Below are 19,902 nucleotides of genomic sequence, written 5' to 3'. Positions count from 1 at the left end.
ACAACACGGCCCCTCCACTCTGTAGTCCGTTATGCTCAACTTAAAGGAAAAGGCGGTCAATGTGCCCGGGAATGGACAGACAGTCCTCCTGGGATAGCTCCGCATAGCTCTCCTGGAGGTACCGCTCCAGCATGCGCACGAGGTTCAACGGCAGGGCAATCTTGTTTGGTCCCCCGTGGTAGCACACGTTCCCACGCCATGAGTCCATGAGGTAGTCGGGGATCAGTGCGCGGCACAGCATGGCGGCATATGGCCCAGGCCTCTGCATGCATTCACGCAGCATCCTTCCCCTCTCGGTCTCCGAGATCCTCATGAGGGTTATGTCACACATGACGCCCTGCTTTAAATTAGGGAGGGGAATGTTAGTATTTGGACTGCTTTACAGCCACGCGGTGGAGGCGGCAGAGGGGCAGCATACAGGGATCTTTCCCGGGGACAGCCGCGAGGTGGTGGGACAGGGGCAGAGCTCATGCTTCCCTGATTGCTGCCAGCAGAGAGTGGCCTTGCATTCAGTGCGAAAGGAGCCCAGTGCTACTATTACATGTTTAAGCTGCCACAAGTCTACGGCTTACCATGTTTGCCCGCAGCAGAAGTAGAGGTGTCCTGCAACGCTTCTCTGATCGCAACTGCAGGACCCCAGACACATAAGGCGAGGGCCGAAAATTCGACCTTGTCCTGAGTGCGCATGTGAAAGGTGCAGTGCATGGTGTTGTTCACAGAGAAAGACTATGCTCTTTGTTAGCAACTTCATTTATCTGGCTCAGGAATTTACTCCCTTTTTCCCATTCCCACAGACACATCTGCGACTGTCTCCCAACCCAGCCTGGCATCACACTCCCAGAGGCTAGCGCAGATTAGAAGAAGGAAGAGAAAAACTCGTGAAGACATGTTTTATGAACTTATGGAGTGCTCACGAGAGCAGGCAGCCCAGACGACACAGTGGAGGGAGAACTTGTCACAAATGCACAGAGCAGTCATGGAACGGGAGGAGAGGTGGCGCCAGGAGGACCAGCAGGCTACTCAAACCCTGCTTGGACTAATGAGGGAGCAAACGGAGACGCTCCGGCGCCTAGTGGATGTTCTGCAAGACCGGAGGCAGGAGGACAGAGCACTGCTGCTGTCTATCTCTAACCGCCCTCCCCCGCCACCAAGTCCCACACCCCCCTCACCAAAAGTACAAAGAAGGAGGGGCGGCAAGGGCCGTTAAAACTGTCAGTCGGCCACTGCACACTGCTGCAGCAATGGAAGGCTCTCGTTCCAAACTTTGAAAAGTCCTTTCCTACCCATCTCACACTAGCCCATGTCCAAGTTTCCTTCCCCCCCCCTTTTCATGTGCGGTTCGTAATAAAACATCTGTTTCTGTTAAGTACTGTTTCCGAGAGTGTCTTTTGGAGGGGATTCTGTCTGAAGGGGGGGAAGGGGTTTGTTACTTGGACAGGACAGTCACCTGTAGCAGGCTACAGAGGCGGGGGCAGGTCCAGCATCAGGACACATACACAGCACAGTCACCAGTTACCCTGGTCAGTCTGGGAGGCGGTTTTCTTGTTCTGGGGTGCGAGGGGGTTGATCTGTGACTTTGTGTCGGGGGAGGGCAGTTAGAGATCCTATGCCGCGGTCCTTATCCTGGATCACAGAGCCACGCAGCAGGGGATCTGTTACCCTCCACCCCCTGCCAGAAAGTCACTTGGCCGACACATACATCCAGTCCCGCCCAGGACTGCTGGCAGGCTGCGTTGAAACAACCAACGCAGCACTGCGGAGCCTGTCATTCCCGGACTTTAGAAGCATCATTTGCATCAAAACAGTAAGCCCGCCCCCCGCCACAGTCTGCGTCCCCGGTTTAAAACATTCCCGCGAAAACAGTAGAAAAGGGAACCTTGTTCATTAACAGAACAGAACAGATTTTATTTGTTGGGAAGGTGGGGAAGGGGGTATGTAACTTGGAAGGATAGTCAACAGTAACTGGGTAAAGAAATGGGGGCAGGTTCAGCATCTGTGTCCACAAAGTAAAAAGTCACTGTAGACCCTGTTCAGTCAGGAACCTGGCTTTCAAAGCCTCCCTGATGCACAGTGCGTCCCGCTGTGATCTTCTAATCGCCCTGCTGTCTGGCTGGACGTAATCAGAAGCCAGGCTATTTGCCTCAACCTCCCACCCTGACATATAGGTCTCCCCCTTGCTCTCACACAAATTGTGGAGCACACAGCAAGCAGCTATCACAATGGGGATATTGGTCTCGCTGAGATCACAGCGAGTGAGTAGGCTTCTCCATCTGCCCTTGAGACGGCCAAAAGCACACTCCACCACCATTCTGCACTTGCTGAGCCGGTAGTTGAATAGTTCTTTCCCTGAGTCCAGTGCGCCAGTGTAGGGCTTCATGAGCCAGGGCATTAGCGGGTATGCAGGGTCCCCGAGGATGACTGTAGGCATCTCCACATCCCCAACAGTTACTTTGTGGTCCGGGAAGTAAATACCTTCCTGCAGCCGTCTACACAGACCAGAGTTCCTGAACACCCTATCGTCATGAACCTTGCCAGGCCATCCAACGTAGATATTGGTAAAACGTCCCCGATGGTCCACCAGTGCTTGCAGCACCATGGAAAAGTATCCCTTTCTGTTTATGTACTGGCTGGCCTGGTGGTCCGGTCCCAGGATAGGGATGTGAGTCCCATCTATAGCCCCACCGCAGTTTGGGAATCCCATCTCGGCAAAGCCATCTCTGATGAGCTCAACGTTTCCCAGGGTCACTACCTTAGATAGCAGTAGCTTGACGATTGCCCTGGCTACTTGCATAACAGCAACCCCCACGGTAGACTTGCCCACGCCAAACTGGTTAGCGACGGACCGGTAGCTGTCTGGCGTTGCGAGCTTCCAGAGGGCTATGGCCACTCGCTTCTGGACAGTCAGGGCTGCCCGCATCCGGGTGTCCTTTCGCTTCAGGGCAGGGGACAGCAACTCACACAGTTCTATGAAAGTCCCCTTCCGCATGCGAAAGTTGCGCAGCCACTGGGATTCATCCCAGACCTGCAGCACTATGCGGTCCCACCATTCCGTGCTGGTTTCACGGGCCCAGAATCGCCGTTCAACAGTATCAACAAGACCCAGTGACAGCGAGATGTCCTGGGCGCTGGGTCTCATGTTCTCAGAGAGGTCGGAGCTAGTGTCCGACTTCATGCCGTCACGGTAGTGCCGTAGCCTCCTCTCATGATTGATCTGCAGCTGCCTCTGGTACAGGTGGAGGAGAAGCTGCGAGGCGTTGAGAACTGCCACAACTGCAGCGATGGTCGCAGCGGGATCCATGCTCGCACTGCTGTGGCGTCCGCGCTGTCAGTAATCAGAAAAGCGCGCGAAATTATTTCCCGCCGGCGCTTTCAGGGAGGGAGGGAGGGAGGGAGGGCTTGAGTGACGGACGGATGACGACAGGCGCCCAAAAGCACCCTCGACACATTTTTTTACCCAGAAGGCATTTGGGGCTCGACCCAGAATTCCAATGGGCAGGGGGGACTGCGGGAACTGTGGGATAGCTGCCCACAGTGCACCGCTTCCAATGTCGACGCTTGCCCCGTTAGTGTGGACTCACAGAGTCTCACAAAGTCGAATTACTGTCCTTAGTGTGGACACACACGTTCGACTTAGTAATATCGATTCCACATAGTCGAATTAACTAAAATCGAAGTACTCTCGTAGTGTAGACAAGGCCTTAGGCTAAACAAACCGAGCTCCTCGAGTCTCCTTTCATAGGAAAGGTTTTCCATTCCTCGGATCATCCTAGTGGCCCTTCTCTGTACCCGTTCCAGTTTGAGTTCATCCTTTTTAAACATAGGAGACCAGAACTGCACACAGTACTCCAAATGAGGTCTCACCAGCGCCTTGTATAACGGAAGCAGCACCTCCCTGTCCCTACTAGAAATACCTCGCCTAACGCATCCCAAAATCGCATTAGCTTTTTTCACAGCCACGTCACATTGCCAACTCATAGTCATCCTGCGATCAACCAGGACTCCGAGGTCCTTCTCCTCCTCCGTCACTTCCAACCTATGCGTCCCTAACTTATAACTAAAATTCTTATTAGTCATCCCTAAATGCATCACCTTACACTTCTCACTATTAAATCTCATCCTATTATTGTTACTCCAATTTACAAGGTCATCCAAGTCTCCCTGCAGAATATCCCGATCCTTCTCCGAATTGGCAATACCTCCCAACTTTGTGTCATCCGCAAACTTTATCAGCCCACTCCTACATTCGGTTCCGAGGTCAGTAACGAATAGATTGAATAAAATCAGACCCAAAACCGAACCTTGAGGAACCCCACTGGTGACCTCCCTCCAACCCGACAGTTCACCTTTCAGTACTACCCGCTGCAGTCTCCCCTTTAACCAGTTCATTATCCACCTCTGGAATTTCATATCGATCCCCATCTTTTCCAATTTAACCAATAATTCCTCGTGCGGCACAGTATCAAACGCTTTACTAAAATCGAGGTAAATTAGATCCACCACATTTCCTTTATCTAGAAGGTCTGTTACTTTCTCAAAGAAGGAGATCAAGTTGGTTTGGCACGATCTGCCTTTCGTAAACCCATGTTGTAATTTGTCCCAATTGCCATTCACCTCAAGGTCCTTAACTACTTTTTCCTTCAAAATTTTTTCCAAGACCTTGCATACTACAGAAGTTAAACTAACAGGCCTGTAGTTACCCGGGTCACTTTTTTTCCCCTTCTTAAAAATAGGAACCACATTAGCTATTTTCCAGTCCATCGGTACCACCCCCGAGTTTACAGATTTATTAAAAATTATCGCCAAGGGGCTTGCAATTTCTCGCGCCAGCTCCTTCAATATTCTAGGATGGAGATCATCCGGTCCGCCCGATTTAGTCCCATTTAGCTGGTCAAGTTTGGCTTCCACCTCTGATACTGTAATGTCAATCGCCCCTCCTTTATTCCCCTCTGTCCCGCTCCCTCTATTCCTAAGCCCTTCATTAGCCTTATTAAACACCGACGCAAAATATTCATTTAGATATTGTGCCATGCCTAGATTATCCTTAATCTCCACTCCATTTACATGCTTCAGCGGTCCCACTTCCTCTTTCTTTGTTTTCTTCCTATTTATATGGCTATAAAACCTCTTACTATTGGATTTAATTCCCCTCGCGAGGTCCAACTCTACACGGCTTTTGGCCTTTCTCACCGCATCCCTACATGCTCTGACCTCAATAAGGTAGGTTTCCTTGTCGATCTGCCCCCTTTTCCATTCTTTGTACGCTTTCTGTTTTTTCTTAATCGCCCCTTTGAGACGCCCGCTCATCCAGCTAGGTCTAATTCTCCTGCCCACTAACCGTTTCCCCTTTCTCGGGATACAGGCCTCGGACAGCTCGTGCAACTTCAGCTTGAAATAATCCCAGGCCTCATCTGCCTTTAGCTCTCTAAGTATGTTAGCCCAATCCACTTCCCTAAGTAGTTGCCTTAATTTATTAAAGTTGGCCTTTTTGAAATCGTAAACCTTAGTCACAGTTTTATTTCTGTTAATCCTTCCATTTAGTTTAAACCGAATTAGCTCATGGTCACTCGAGCCAAGGTTGTCCCCTACTACCATTTCCTCAACTAGGTCCTCACTACTCACCAGCACCAAATCTAAAATGGCATCCCCCCTCGTTGGTTCAGCTACTACTTGCTGAAGGAATTCATCTGCTAGCACGTCTAGGAACATCTGAGCCCTATTATTGTTACTAGCATTTGTTCCCCAATCTATGTCTGGGAAGTTAAAGTCCCCCATGATCACACAGCTCTTATTAGTTTTTACTTCCTTAAAAACATTAAATAGTTCTCTGTCCGCATCCAGGCTAGATCCCGGCGGTCTATAGCACACCCCAAGCAGTATCTCAGGGGAGGCTCTAGTAGTTCTTTTACCCACTGTAATCATTGCCCAGACAGACTCTGTCTTATCCATTCCATCACTTATTATTTCTTTACATTTTAGTTCATTATTCACATACAGTGCCACACCCCCACCTTTACCTTTTTTCCGGTCATTCCTAAACAGCACATACCCTTCGATACCTGTACTCCAGTCATGACTACAGTTCCACCATGTTTCAGTTATTCCTACGATATCAGGTTTTATTTCTTGGACCAGGAGCTCCAGTTCCTCCATTTTGTTACCTAGGCTTCTCGCATTGGTGTATAAACATCTTACCGTATGCTGTCTATCCTTTCTCCCATTAGTTATGCACTTTGGTACGGACCCCCTAGTGTCCATCCGCCCCCTCCTTCTAATGTCCAATTCCCTACCCCTATCTATATCTGTGCTTATCTCTTCGCCCTCATTTTCAGTGTTGGAATCTGGCGTGGAGATCAACTGGACATCTCCCAACCGTCTCCCCCAAGTTCCTAGTTTAAAGCCCTTTTGATGAGATGAGCCAGCCTCCCTCCCAGAAGTCTATTTCCTTCCCTACTCAGGTGAAGTCCATCCCGCGAGAACAGCTGTCTGTCCCCGAACGCCTCCCAGTGGCCATACATCCCAAAGCCCTCCTTATAGCACCACTCCCTCAGCCAGCTATTTATCCTCACAATTCTGTCTGCCCTTTGCTGTCCTTCTCTAGGAACAGGCAGAATCCCACTGAAGATAATCTGAGCCTCAACTTCCTTAAGCGTCTTCCCCAGCCTGGCATAATCTCCCTTGATTCTCTCTAGCGAGAACCTAGCCGTGTCATTCGTTCCTACGTGAAGGACGATCAAGGGGTTCTTACCTGCTCCCTTTAGGATCCTTTTCAACCGCAGGTCCACATCCCGTATCTTAGCGCCCGGCAGACAGCACACCCTTCTGTTTTCTGGGTCCGCCCTGGTCACAGGCCTGTCTAACCTCCTCAGTAAGGAGTCCCCAATCACATAAACCTGCCTTTGCCTAGGGGCAGCGCAATCTACCAATCTATCCCCTGTTCCCTGCGGCCGTAACTCCTGTCTGTCTCCATTTTCCCTTATAGTCCCCCTATTGCCATCCTGTATCCTCTCGGGGCCGAGTATTGATGCCGTCTCCATCAACTCCTCCCCCCTGTCTGTTGGACTAGCTGCCCTTCTTTTCTTCCTCTGTCTCCCACCATCAGTTACCACCTGCTGCGTCCCCTCCTCGTTAGCCAAACACCCAAACCTGTTCCTGAGTTCTATTTCCCCCTCACTAGCCCTCCTTTTCCTTGGCCTGCTTCTCACGGTCACATGCTTCCACTGCTCTTGTTCTCCCCCCGACATTCCCCCCTCACAGACCATAGCCCCCGCTTCCACCTGCACCCCCGAGCATTCCCCTTCAGTCACCCCTTGCCTTTGTACCATTAGCTGCTCAAACCCCCTTCTAAACTCTACCAGGGTCTCTACCTGCATCTCCAACCCCCGAACCTTTTCCTCTAACAGGGCAAGTAGGCAGCATTTCATACAGACATACCTCTGATCAGGTGCACCTGCTAGGACTATATACATACCGCAGCTGCTACATGCTTTCATCTGCATTGTGTCCCCTGCTGCTTGGCTCATGGCTGCCATGGTCTCTGCCTGCAGCCTCTGAGGGAACAAAGCACACCGACCACCGCGCCCTCCTGCCTCCCCTTCCAAACTCCCACTTAAACTCCCCTGTTAGCCGACCGCTGCTCGCTGCTTGGCTGGGAGGCCTCTTTTATAGGCCCCCTAATCAGTCAAGCTCCGCCCCCTAATCAGGGCTCAGGGCTCAGCACACTGCCCCTACAGGCCTCTACACATACAAGCACTACAAAGACAGACGCAAGTACAGATACCTTCTCCTCCAATGAGACTCACTCCCACTTAAACTCCCCTGTTAGCCGCCCTGTTTGCCGACCGCTGCTCGCTGCTAGACTTTACAGGTATATTAACTAGCTTGAGTTAGTTGGAAATCAAGTAACTCAAGATTAAAAAAGGCAAGTGTAGACAATGCTCTTGAAGCAAAGCCCATTGATATTGCCAATGGTAGGGAGGCTGGTCTGGAAACAAGAAGCAAAGGCAGCAACTGTTAAAATCAGGTAGAAGACCCTGCTGCTAAAGATGGGAGGGATGACTGCTTTTCTAGGTGTCAGGTTAATAAATAGCAGTACAAAATTAATGGGAGTTCTACCCACTTACACTAGAGCTCAATTTCTCTCTACCTCCAATGGGACTTCGGACACGGGGTAAGCAATTTGACTGTAGTAGGGTATGTCTACACTAGAAACACTAAGGCCTTGTCTATACTGGCAAGTTTCTGCACTGTAACTCCCGAGGTGTACACACTGTCAAGCCACTTAGTGCGCAGAAACTGTGCAGTTGTGGCGCTCTAAAAAAAACCACCCTGACGAGAGGCATAGAGCTTTCTGCGCTGGGGCTACAGCGCTGCGGTGCCAGTGTAGACACCATGGCAATTACAGAGCTGCAATTGGCCTCCGGGAGGTGTCTCACAATGCCTATTCACCTCTCTTGTCATTGGTTTGAACTCTACCCTGCCCTCAGGTGACCAACCGTCATCCCCGCCCCATACATTCCTTTGCAAATTTGAAAGTCCCCTTCCTGTTTGCTAGGTGATGCAGGCAGTAGTCTCACTGCATCTTTCCAGGTGGCCATTAACAGTAACTTTCCCACACCACTGTGCTGTCATGGGGTGGGGTGGGGAGACCATTGCTGCACACAGGTGAGCCACATAGGGGCCAGGGCAGAAGCCGCAGGCTTGGAGAAGACCCTCCCTTGATTCCCTGCTCACCTCAGTAGCAAGATATCTTCCATAATGATCACATCCTGGGGAAAGTGTGGGGACAGGAATGATTATCAGGCCCCCCCTACAGTGCTGGCTCTCCCCAAGAGCCACGTGCCCAGTGTACAGCAGGGTCCAGGAAGAGAGATTTCCCCTGCCCCTGTGGCTACTCACCATTTTGGGGGTCTTGTGGCTCATGTGTGCTTGCCTGGGGTCAGCTAGTTAGTGACAGGTGTGTGAGTACTGGCTGTGTTTTAAAGCACTGAATCAGTGTTGTCTGTGTTGCAATCAATACTGCTCCTGTAAAATGTTGCATTTAAACTTCAGATATGACCTTGGGAGCCCAGCCTCCCTCGTTGTTATCAGCGGCAGAACGGCTGCACAGAATTAGAAAACAGCCAAGAAGAATCAAGGAGGACCTTCTCCATGAGGTTATGATGCACTCCGCTGCCGAGAAAAAGGAACTGAAGGAGTGGTGAGACAGCGAGAAGAGGGACTAAAAGGAGAACGCGGCACACCAGAAAGAAGCCACAGATTGGCTCTTAAACTTTATGGAGCGCCAAGTGAACACGCCCCAGGCGATACTAGCTCTTTAAACCGAGCAGCTCTGTGCCTGGCCTCCACTGCAGCTGTTGGCGTAAAACTCTTTCCCATGCACCCCCCACACACCGCCAACACGCTGTTATCAATCTCCTGGCTCCACTCTCTACCCACAGCATTCCACTCCTCCCTCCTCACACTCCAGCACTGAGGACTCCCACTACCCACTGCACTCAACACCCATCCCTCTGCAGTTTGGCCCTGCTGAAGTACAGCATCCGCTACATTGTACTCCAAAGGAGAAGGGTGAGTATGATCCCTGGACATACACATAGCTGTAGCCATCCCAGGACCTCTCCTCCTCTGGAGACCTTCCCTGCTGATGAATTTTTTCATTTGATTCTCTCCTCGGGTTGTTGTCTTTTAATAAAATAATTGTGTTGGTTTGAAAGCAATCTCTATTCTATTAAGTGAAAGCAAAAAGAGCCTGCAAAGCAACATACAATTATATTAAGCTCTCTTCTTGCATCATGCGCACCAATCACCTCTTAGCATTACAGGCACTGCAATCCCGAGCATAGCAACAAATATTTAGTGGCTTTCAGCTTCAAATTGCTGCTCCAAGGCATCCCTGATCCTTATGACCCTGCACTGTGCCCCTCTAATAGCCCTGGTCTCTGGCTGTTCAAACTCAACCTCCAGGCACTGAGCCTCTGCGGTCCAGCCCTGAGTGACGCTTTCACCCTTCCTGTCACAAATATTATAGAGCATACAGCATTCAGCTATAAGCATAGGAATATTGTCATTGGCCATGTCCAGCTTCCCAGACAGGCATCACCAGCGGGCTTTTAAACAGCCATATGCACACTCAACAGTCATTCTGCACTTGCTCAGCCGGTTATTGAACCTCTCCTTGCTGCTGTCAAGTTGCCCCGTGTGTGGTTTCATAAGTCATGGTATTAAGGGGTAGGCAGGGTCTCCCAGGATCACAATGGGCATTTCGACTTCCCCTACGGTGATCTTCTGGTCCAGGAAGAAAGTCCCTGCTTGCAGCTTCTTGAACAGACCGGTGTTCTGAAAGATGCATGCATCATGCACCTTTCCAGACCAGTCTGCATTAATGTCTGTGAAATGCCCACGGTGATCTACAAGTGCCTGGAGAACCATTGAGAAATACCCCTTGCAATTAATATACTCGGTGGCTAGGTGGTCTTGGGCCAGAATTGGAATGTGCGTGCCATCTATTGCACATCCGCAGTTAGGGAAGCCCATTTGTGCAAAGCCATCCACAACATCACGCACATTGCCCAGAGTCATGGTCTTTTGGAGCAGGATGCGATTAATGGCCCTGCACACTTCCGTCAACACGAGTCCAACAGTTGACTTTCCCGCTCCGAACTGGTTAGTGACCGATTGATAGCAGTCTGGAGTAGCCAGCTTCTACAGTGCACTCACTGTGCGCTTCTCCAGCGACAGGGCAGCTCTCATTCTCGTGTCCTTGCACCAAAGGGCTGGGGTGAGCTCATCACACAGGCCCATGAATGTGGCTTTCCTCATGCAAAAGTTCTGCAGCCACCACTCATCATCCCACACATGCATCACGATGTGATCCAACCACTCAGTGCTTGTTTCCCGAGCCCAAAAGCGGCATTCCACTGTGGTCAGCACCTCTGTGAAAGCCACAAGCAATCTTGTGTCATAGCTACTACACGTGGTGAGATCAATGTCACACTCCTCTTGCCTTTGTAGTTTAAGGAATAACTCCACTGCCACTCGTGATGTGTTGGTCAGAGCAAGCAGCATACTGGTCAGCAGTTTGGGATCCATTCCTGCAGCCTGAAAGAGGCAGGGCATGCAAGACACAAACCGTTGAAAGATGGCACCAAATGCAGATGGAAGCACAGGGATTGCTGGGATGCGAAGCAATGCATCACGGGGCAGTGGGACTAGACCAAGGATGCCCCGCAACCCCCTCCACTATCCCACAAGTATTAGTGGCAAAAGAGAAAGAAGTGCTCTGTGGGATAGCTGCCCAGAGTGCACCGCTCCCAATAGTGCCGCAAGTGTGAACACGCTATTGCACAGGCAGCTGTCAGTGTGAACACACAATAACGATTTTCCTTCTGCACTCTGAGCAGTACTATAACTTTGTCAGTGTAGACATGCCCTAAAGCAGCACAGCTGTAGCCCTATACTGTAGACACCACAGTGACAGCAGGGGTTCTTCCATTACTGTAGTAAATCCACTTCTCTGAGAGGCAGGAACTAAGTTGATAGAAGAATTCTTCCATCATCCCAGCAGTTTCTACACTGGGGCTTAGGGCAGCTCAACATCATCGCACAGGGGGTGAAATTTTTCATTGCCCTGAGCAATGTAGTTAAGCCAACCTAACTTTGCAGCGTGGACCAGCCAATAGTCCTGCTCTACACAAGAAAATTAGGTCAGTTTAACTATGTCAGTCAAAGGTGTGAAAAATCCACACAGCGAGCAGCAGCATCGAACCAATTTAAGTCCTTGTGTAGACCTAGCTGGAGCTGGTAGGGTGTTTTGTCCTTTTTCCGTACGACTTCATTCAAAAGCATAATGCTTGTCTGGTTTCACCCACATAGCAGGTGCTGGGGCATTTGATGCACGGGATGATACACACCACAGGTTGATAGGCATGTGTAGGACCCCTGGATCAACACTACATAGTCAGATGTGTTTCTTTAATAAAAAAAAAATACATAAATAGGACTCTTCCACTACAATTACAGAACACATTCACCTGTATGGCAGCTGTGAAACAAATACCAAATAATGGTGCAGAACAATTTCTTTAAACAGTGTCCCCCTTATTTTACATATGGGCGAAGGAAAACTAGCAGTAAGCCAATCTCAGCCAAATTAAAATATATTTGGTATCTAAAAAGAATGAGTCATGATTTCCTTGTGCTCAATGCTGATGTTTCTTCAGACTGCAACTTTACTCTGTTCAACATAACATATGGAGGTAAAATTCCTCAATAATTTAGTCTGGGTTTTCATATATGCAGAACTTGTTCTGCAACAGTTACAGCAGCAGGGAATATTGAAGTAGTGAGCAGGCAAGTTCTTAACAAAATGTTGAATCCTGAGGCTAAATTTCACCTACTTTACACTTACTACTCATTGTGCAGTTATTCAAGCTAATTAGAATTAGAGGTTTCTATACTTCACCTCCAGTGTTATAATCTGAACGATAGGTCTGATTTATTGTGCTGAAGATTTAATGCCCATCCAACAAAGTTAACAAACATCTTAAGAAATGGTTTAAAAAGGTGACTTTAAGAGCAGGAAGAAGACTAATTAGCAGTATTTTAAAGGCGGCTTATTTAGTGCACAGGAACAAACCATCCCAATGTGCAGGAAGAATAGTAAATATGGCAGGCGCCCAGCTTGGCTTAACAGAGAAATCTTCGGTGAGCTTAAACACAAAAAGGAAGCTTACAAGAAGTGGAAACTTGGACAGATAACTAGGGAGGAGTATAAAAATATTGCTTGAGCATGTAGGGGTGTAATCAGGAAGACCAAAGCGCAATTGGAGTTGCAGCTAGCAAGGGATGTGATGGGTAACAAGAAGGGTTTCTACAGCTATGTTAGCTACAAGAAGGTGGTAAGGGAAAGTGTGGAACCCTTACTGAATGGGGGGGGCAACCTTGTGACAAATGATGTGGAAAAAGCTGAAGTACTCAATTTTTTTTTGCCTTGGTCTTCAAAGACAAGGTGAGCTCCCAGACTGCTGCAATGGGCAGCACAGTATGGGAAGGAGATGAGCAGCCCTCAATGGTGAAAGAGCAGGTTAAGGACTATTTAGAAAAACTGGACACGCACAAGTCCATGGGTCCGGATCTAATGCATCCGAGGGTGCTGAGGGAGTTGGCTGATGTGATTGCAGAGCCATTGGCCATTATCTTTGAAAACTCGTGGCGATCAGGGGAGGTCCCGGATGACTGGAAAAAGGCTAATGTAGTGTCCATCTTTAAAAAAGGGAAGGAGGAGGATCCAGGGAACTACAGGCCAGTCAGCCTCATCTCAGTCCCTGGAAAAAATCATGGAGCAGGTCCTCAAGGAATTCATTTTGAAGCACTTGGAGGAGAGAAAGGTGATCAGGAACAGTCAACATGGATTCACCAAAGGCAAGTCATACCTGACCAACCTAATTGCCTTCTATGATGAGAAAACTGGCTCTGTGGATATGGGGAAAGCAGTGGACAGGATATTCCTTCACTTTAGCAAATATTTTGATACCGTCTCCCACAGTATTCTTGCCAGCAAGTTAAAGAAGTATGGATTGGATGAATGGACTACAAGGTGGATAGAAAGCTGGCTAGATCATCGGGCTCAATGGGTAGTGATCAACGGCTGGATGTCCAGTTGGCAGCGGAGTGCCCCAGGGGTCGGTCCGGGGGCCAGTTTTGTTCAACATCTTCATTAATGATCTGGATGATAGGATGGATTGCACCCTCTGCAAGTTCACAGAGGACACTAAGCTGGGGGGAGAGGTAGATACGCTGGAGAGTAGGGATAGGTTCCAGAGTGACCTAGACAAATTGGAGGATTGGGCCAAAAGAAATCTGATGTGGTTCAACAAGGACAAGTGCAGTTAGGACAGAAGAATCCCCTGCACTGCTACAGGCAGGGGACCGACTGGCTAAGCGGCAGTTCTGGAGAAAAAGACCTAGGGATTACAGTGGATGAGAAGCTGGATCTGAGTCAACTTCCCTCAATCTGCTGGCAATGCTCCGACTAGTACAGCCCAATATAATTATTATAATTAATGGAGATATCCCATCTCCTAGAACTGGAAGGGACCTTGAAAGGTCATCGAGTCCAGCTCCCTGCCTTCACTAGCAGGACCTTCACTGATTTTGCCCCAGATCCCCAAGTGGCCCCCTCAAGGATTGAGCATTGGCCTGCTAAACCCAGGGTTGTGAGTTCAATCCTTGAGGGAGCCACTTAGGGAGCTGGGGCAAAATCAGTACTTGGTCCTGCTAGTGAAGGCAGGGGGCTGGACTCGATGACCTTTCAAGGTCCCTTCCAGTTCTAGGAGATGGGATATCTCCATTAATTATAATAATTATATTGGGCTGCACTAGTTGGAGCATTGCCAGCAGATTGAGGGAAGTGGTTATTCCCCTCTATTCGGCACTGGTGAAGCCACATCTGGAGTATTGCATCCAGTTTAGGGGGCTAGGGAACATGACTTCCAAGTAGAGGCTGAGGGAATCTGGGCGTATTTAGTCTGCTGAAGAGAAGAGTGAGGGGTAGCCTTGAACTACCTGAAGGGGGGGTTCCCAAGAGAATGGAGCTCGGCTGTTCTCAGTGGTGGCAGATGACAGAACAAGAAGCAATTGTCTCAAGCTGCAGTGTGGGAGGTCTAGGTTGGATATTAGGAAAAATTATTTCACTAAGAGGATGAAGCAGCACTGGAATGGGTTACCTACAGAGGTGGTGGAATCTCCATCCTTAGAGGTTTTTAAAGCCAGGCTTGAGAAAGCCCTGGCTGGGATGATTTAGTTGGGGTTGGTCCTGCTTTGAGTAGGGGGTTGGACTAGATGACTTACTAAGGTCTCTCCCAAACCTAATCTTCTATGATATGAAGTAGGCAGAGCTTATTTCAAAGACATTAGTAATAAATCTTTTGTAGCTTTTCTATTTCCCTCCCAAAACAAAATATATAGACTATTAAAAGCAACTTTTCAAATAGTTCTCACTCCATAAGAATTCACTTATTCAAACTGTGTTTCAGCATTTTGTCTCCCACGGTCTAACTGTGACAGAGGCCCAGATTTTGCACTCTATTAGAGAAACACTACTGAGTTGTGTAATTTCAGGTGTCTACAATTGCCCTAGCAGAATAGATGTCCAGTGTGCTTGACTTGAGAGTAATGCAAGAAACTCATGGTCTTTCCTCAAGAATTTGGGAAAGGACAGAGTTTCAATCACCCAGAGCCACAAAAACAAATGAGATCCAGAAATTCACTGATTTGTAACTGCAGATTTTGAGTCTGAGCTGAAGTGATTGTCATGGGATATTTGCCTCAGTAAGGAAATAAGGAATAGCCCCTTGCCATGAATTCACACACTTGGGGAGCAGAGCCAAATCAATATAAACATGCCAAGAATTAAACAGAGCTTTCTGAAGTCGGGTATGTTGTGTTTATTGAACATTTTTGTTTGTTTTAAACACCATTTCTGCTTACACTTATAACTCAATAGTGGATTACCAATTATTTCTGAAGAGTAATCTGTAGGAATTTATCCCAGCCATTAAAAGTTAATCTGAGCAATCACTTTATGCCAAATCCCTTATTGAAACTGAAGTTAACTTATTAAAATTCTGTAAAAACCATACATAGAAAATGTCTGTCACTATGTGTCATTCTGTGCCTTCTAGAATATTAAAATTCTTAGTTCTTTCCCTTCCCCTTATGTCTGCTATACTAAAATTTTGCCTATAGTCTCAAAAAAAAAAAAAGCCACCCTTTTGACACTTAAACAAGCATGCAGAATGGGGTGCTCTCCCTGTTATGAGGAAGAGCCCCATACATTTAAATAGCTGCTTTCCTTTTTTTAATGGCACTTGGTTTTGAAATGCAAGAGTATCAGTTTAGAGTATTCTCTCTACAATCTAGATTGTCCGACAACCCACAGCAGAAACTGCCCTGCCTAGAAGTCACCCTCAAAACAAGTTATTTTGATGCAAGTATATAGTTTAGCAGTCAGATTTTATTACTTAAACAGAAGCAGAATTAATAAAAAGCTATTAGATAAATTAATCCCCATATCTTGATCAAATGTTATTCTCAAATTGTTAAAGATTGAACCCAGTGGTAGGCCCTCATGGCTCTTAGGGTCTTTTTAAAATTTTATTCTTAAGTCACAGATGTATTATACTCTATTCTGAAGACTTAGAAAATACTTATGAAAATCTAATGTATAATAAGCCAATTGTTTTTTTAAAAACGCATAGTTTTGCATGACCAAGTGTAAAAGTGAACTGTAAAGCTATCACACTAAATGACTAGCAGAACCTGCATACCTTAGCACAAGTATTACACTTCTTGAACGGTTAGCTTTATTTTTTCCAGAGCTGCCTCAGGTCACCTGACCACCTGCTATCAAAACTTAAGTGCCATTTAAAGTACACTATGCAAGTGGGGGGAGGGATAGCTCAGTGGTTTGAGCATTGGCCTGCTAAACCCAGGGTTGTGAGTTCAATCCTTGAGGGGGCCATTTGGGGATTGATCCTGCTTTGAGCAGGGGGTTGGACTAGATGATCTCCTGAGGTCCCTTCCAACCCTAATAATCTATGATTCTATTACTCCCGTCTGAAAACTGGCACGTATGGAGTGTCACATGCCCTACCAAACTAAAATGCACGTTGAGAGAAAGTGGCAGGGACAAATGAAAACATCTCCCAACAGACACTCTTAAGGGCAAACCTTGCTCAACTTACTTACAATTCTAGTCACATTTACTACAGTGGGACTCCTCAGGTGAGTAAGACAAGTTAAAAAAAATTCACCCCAAAGCTTACACATTCAAATTGGAAGGAGGTGAGAGAATGAATCAGGCCTTTATTTAAAGCCAGATTCTGATCTATTACACTGCTGTACATCCAGAAAGACTGTATTAACTGACTCCAGGCTTACAGTTTGAAACATCAGAATCTGGTCCTACACCAATTCTGGGTCTGTGCTAAGCTAAACTCCAAATACAGCAGGGGTTCTCAAACAGGGGGGGGTCAGGACCCCTCAAGGGGTCATGGTTATGTGGGGGATGGTGAGCTGTCAGCCTCCAGCATTTATAATGGTGTTAAATAAATTAAAAACACTTTTTTATATATAAGGGGGGTTGAACTCAGAGGCTTGCTATGTGAAAGGGGTCACCAATACAAAAGTTTGAGAATCACTGAAATATAGTATGTTCTACTTGCCCTAAAAAAGTCAACTTCAGTCTATGCCTCCTCACAGCAATGAAGATTGAAAAACTAACAACTAACATTTAGGTGTTAAAACTAGGGAGCCCTTTTTGCTGAAGGCCTGCTGCTTTTGAGCATGTATGGAACATAGAAAAATAGTAACTCCCAGTGTGTATTTTATATAGGGGCAGAAACCACTCCTAAGTTAAATAAGCAGTGGGACTTTAGCCCTTACAATAAAAGGTGTTGCCCCATAGCCATGCTGATAAACAGCTGCGCAGAGTAGTAGCCAAACCTTCTCTTAAAAGAACTGCATAGTGTACAATTTAAAACAGCAGGCCAAAAACTGGTCTGGAAAAAGCATTTTCTGAACCCCCCCCAACACAGCCATAACATTGGCCGCACAGGCTACCACACACTAAATGCTCTTCACTTTACTTCCCCTTTGATGAAATAGGTTGGCCAAAAGAAACTATATATATTTAGAATAGCTTTTCATGTTGCAGCCCAACTCACAGTGACTTGATACTCTTGCTTTACTTTTCAGGTATGGACTGACCGGAAGAGTTGATTTAGGTGTCTAGGGTAGTGGAAGATCATTAGTCATAAAGAAACTAATGAACAGAAAACCCCTATCAGAAAAATACTGTTACTATATATTCCATACTACAATGCAACTATTTGCTGAAGAGGCTACTGTTGCTGAAGGGCTACCTGAAGTCATTACTTAATTTGTAATAAATAAATAGTCAATGGCCAAAACACCCTCATTTGTTTTGATTGCTACTGAAACAATTGCCTCAGCTATCATAAGAATAATAGTCTTTTGATTAAGCCCACCTTAAAGCAATTTTACATTTGTATTTGATATTGTGCAGCATTTCTGAAGGGAACAAGTGGATGTTACACTGTCACTAGTTTCAGATCTCAGCTTAAGTCAAAGGAAGGTGAGCTTGGTCACCTCATTCTGGACCTGATTGGACATCTGTTCACATTCAAAACCAACTCAGCCATTGCTGTGAGCAGCAACACCCACTAGTGTAGTCTGTGTGTCAGATTATAGTGTCTTCAGCACATCTTTCTTATTATTAAAGATTGATTTAGGCTTGTCCTTCAAAAACCTTTTCCTCAAAAGGAGGATTTCTGCAAGTACTTAAGTACAAATGTTGACAGTAGTCCAACGACTTTAAAAATACAGGAACAAAGTTGAGTTGGACTCAAGTAGCCAATAGCAGTTCACATTTCTAAGTGAAGACAACTCATTGCTTTGCGATGCAGCACATCACAAAAATATGCAAATTGCAGACAGTGGTAACAGTTTGAGTGGAACATTTCCTAGATCTTGCTAATGAAGAGTACCAAGCCATTTCTTCAACTCTAGTTAAAACAGCTTTCAGTTAAATAATGACAAACTTAACCACAATACTAAGGGTTTTGCACAAGCGTTCTGTAACTTTTATACAATGTCTACAGAGATTAGGCAAATAAGAATAGTGCCTAACACATTAGCATAACCACTAATTGGTAGCACTTAGCACCACATTTAGTTCCACATTTATACTTGCAGTCAAATTAGTCTCATTTAAATAACTTTCCGATACCCAGATGTTGTGCTATTTTTAATCTAAAATCTTCAGAAACTAGGAGGCCACTAGATTATAAAAGCAAAGTCTTTATTTCAAGCCCAAAGCAAAGTTACTGAAGTGAACCCTGGTCTACTCTCCCACTCCCATTTCATTCTCTCCTCCGATCCCACCTCCTTTTGGAAGGAGATTGTAGTGACGTGTCCACCTGAGCCTTTCAGGACTGCTGCATTAACCCCTTCGCTGCTACAGCCCCCAAAGACAAAGTTCTGTAGTGCACTGACTTCTATCATAATCAGAGTCTGAGTGTCACAGAACTTTGCTTCAAGAGACTAAATCCTCCCGAGTTACAGGTCCCAAGAGTTTCTTCAAGTGGAAGGCTCCCTTTCTGGAAAGGGAGAATGCAGACAGTTAGAGGGGAGCCCCTTTGATTAATCAATTAACTCAGCATAGAATCCGAGCACCAGGACTAAGAAAAGGAGCAGCCCCAAAGCTAAATGGCTGCTCCAGTCTATACCAGTTGCAGTGGCCCCCGCCAGCAGCTGGCTTGAATAACAGACTGAAATAATTCAGGAACAGCTGGCTGTGTCACCAGTGAGTTACACTAGTCCAGCTGCTGGTGCCTTCCAGTTCGCTAGGGAGAGCCACTGTTCTAGTGTCCCAAGAAAGGTGACCACCCCAGGGCTGCCAGCACACCACAGTGCACACAGATACAAGACATGCCAGGGGACATGGGACAAGTTGGCACCTTCAACAAAAGGCTGGGGATGAAGAAGCAGGGGCCCTGTCCAGCACTGACAGTACAAGCAAGCTATCCCCCCCCCCCCTAAAACCGGTAAGAATGCCTGGGCAGGCCCCCAGCCATACACGGGGGCCAGACACCCCCCCCCAGCCAGCCATGCACCCCCTCCCCTCGCACGGGGGCCAGAGACACCCCCCCAGCGAGCCATGCACCCCCTCCCCTCGCACGGGGGTCAGAGACCCCCCCCAGCCAGCCATGCACCCCCTCGCACGGGGGCCAGAGACCCCCCCAGCCAGCCACGCACCCTTCCCTCTCCTTGCACGGGGACAGAGCTATGCCCCTTTTCCCCTCCCCCGCCCGCACCTGGAGC

The sequence above is a fragment of the Emys orbicularis genome, chromosome 2 (genome assembly GCF_028017835.1).
Source record: "Emys orbicularis isolate rEmyOrb1 chromosome 2, rEmyOrb1.hap1, whole genome shotgun sequence".
In the NCBI taxonomy this organism is placed as follows: domain Eukaryota; kingdom Metazoa; phylum Chordata; order Testudines; family Emydidae; genus Emys; species Emys orbicularis.
Note: the sequence above shows the minus strand (reverse complement) of the source record.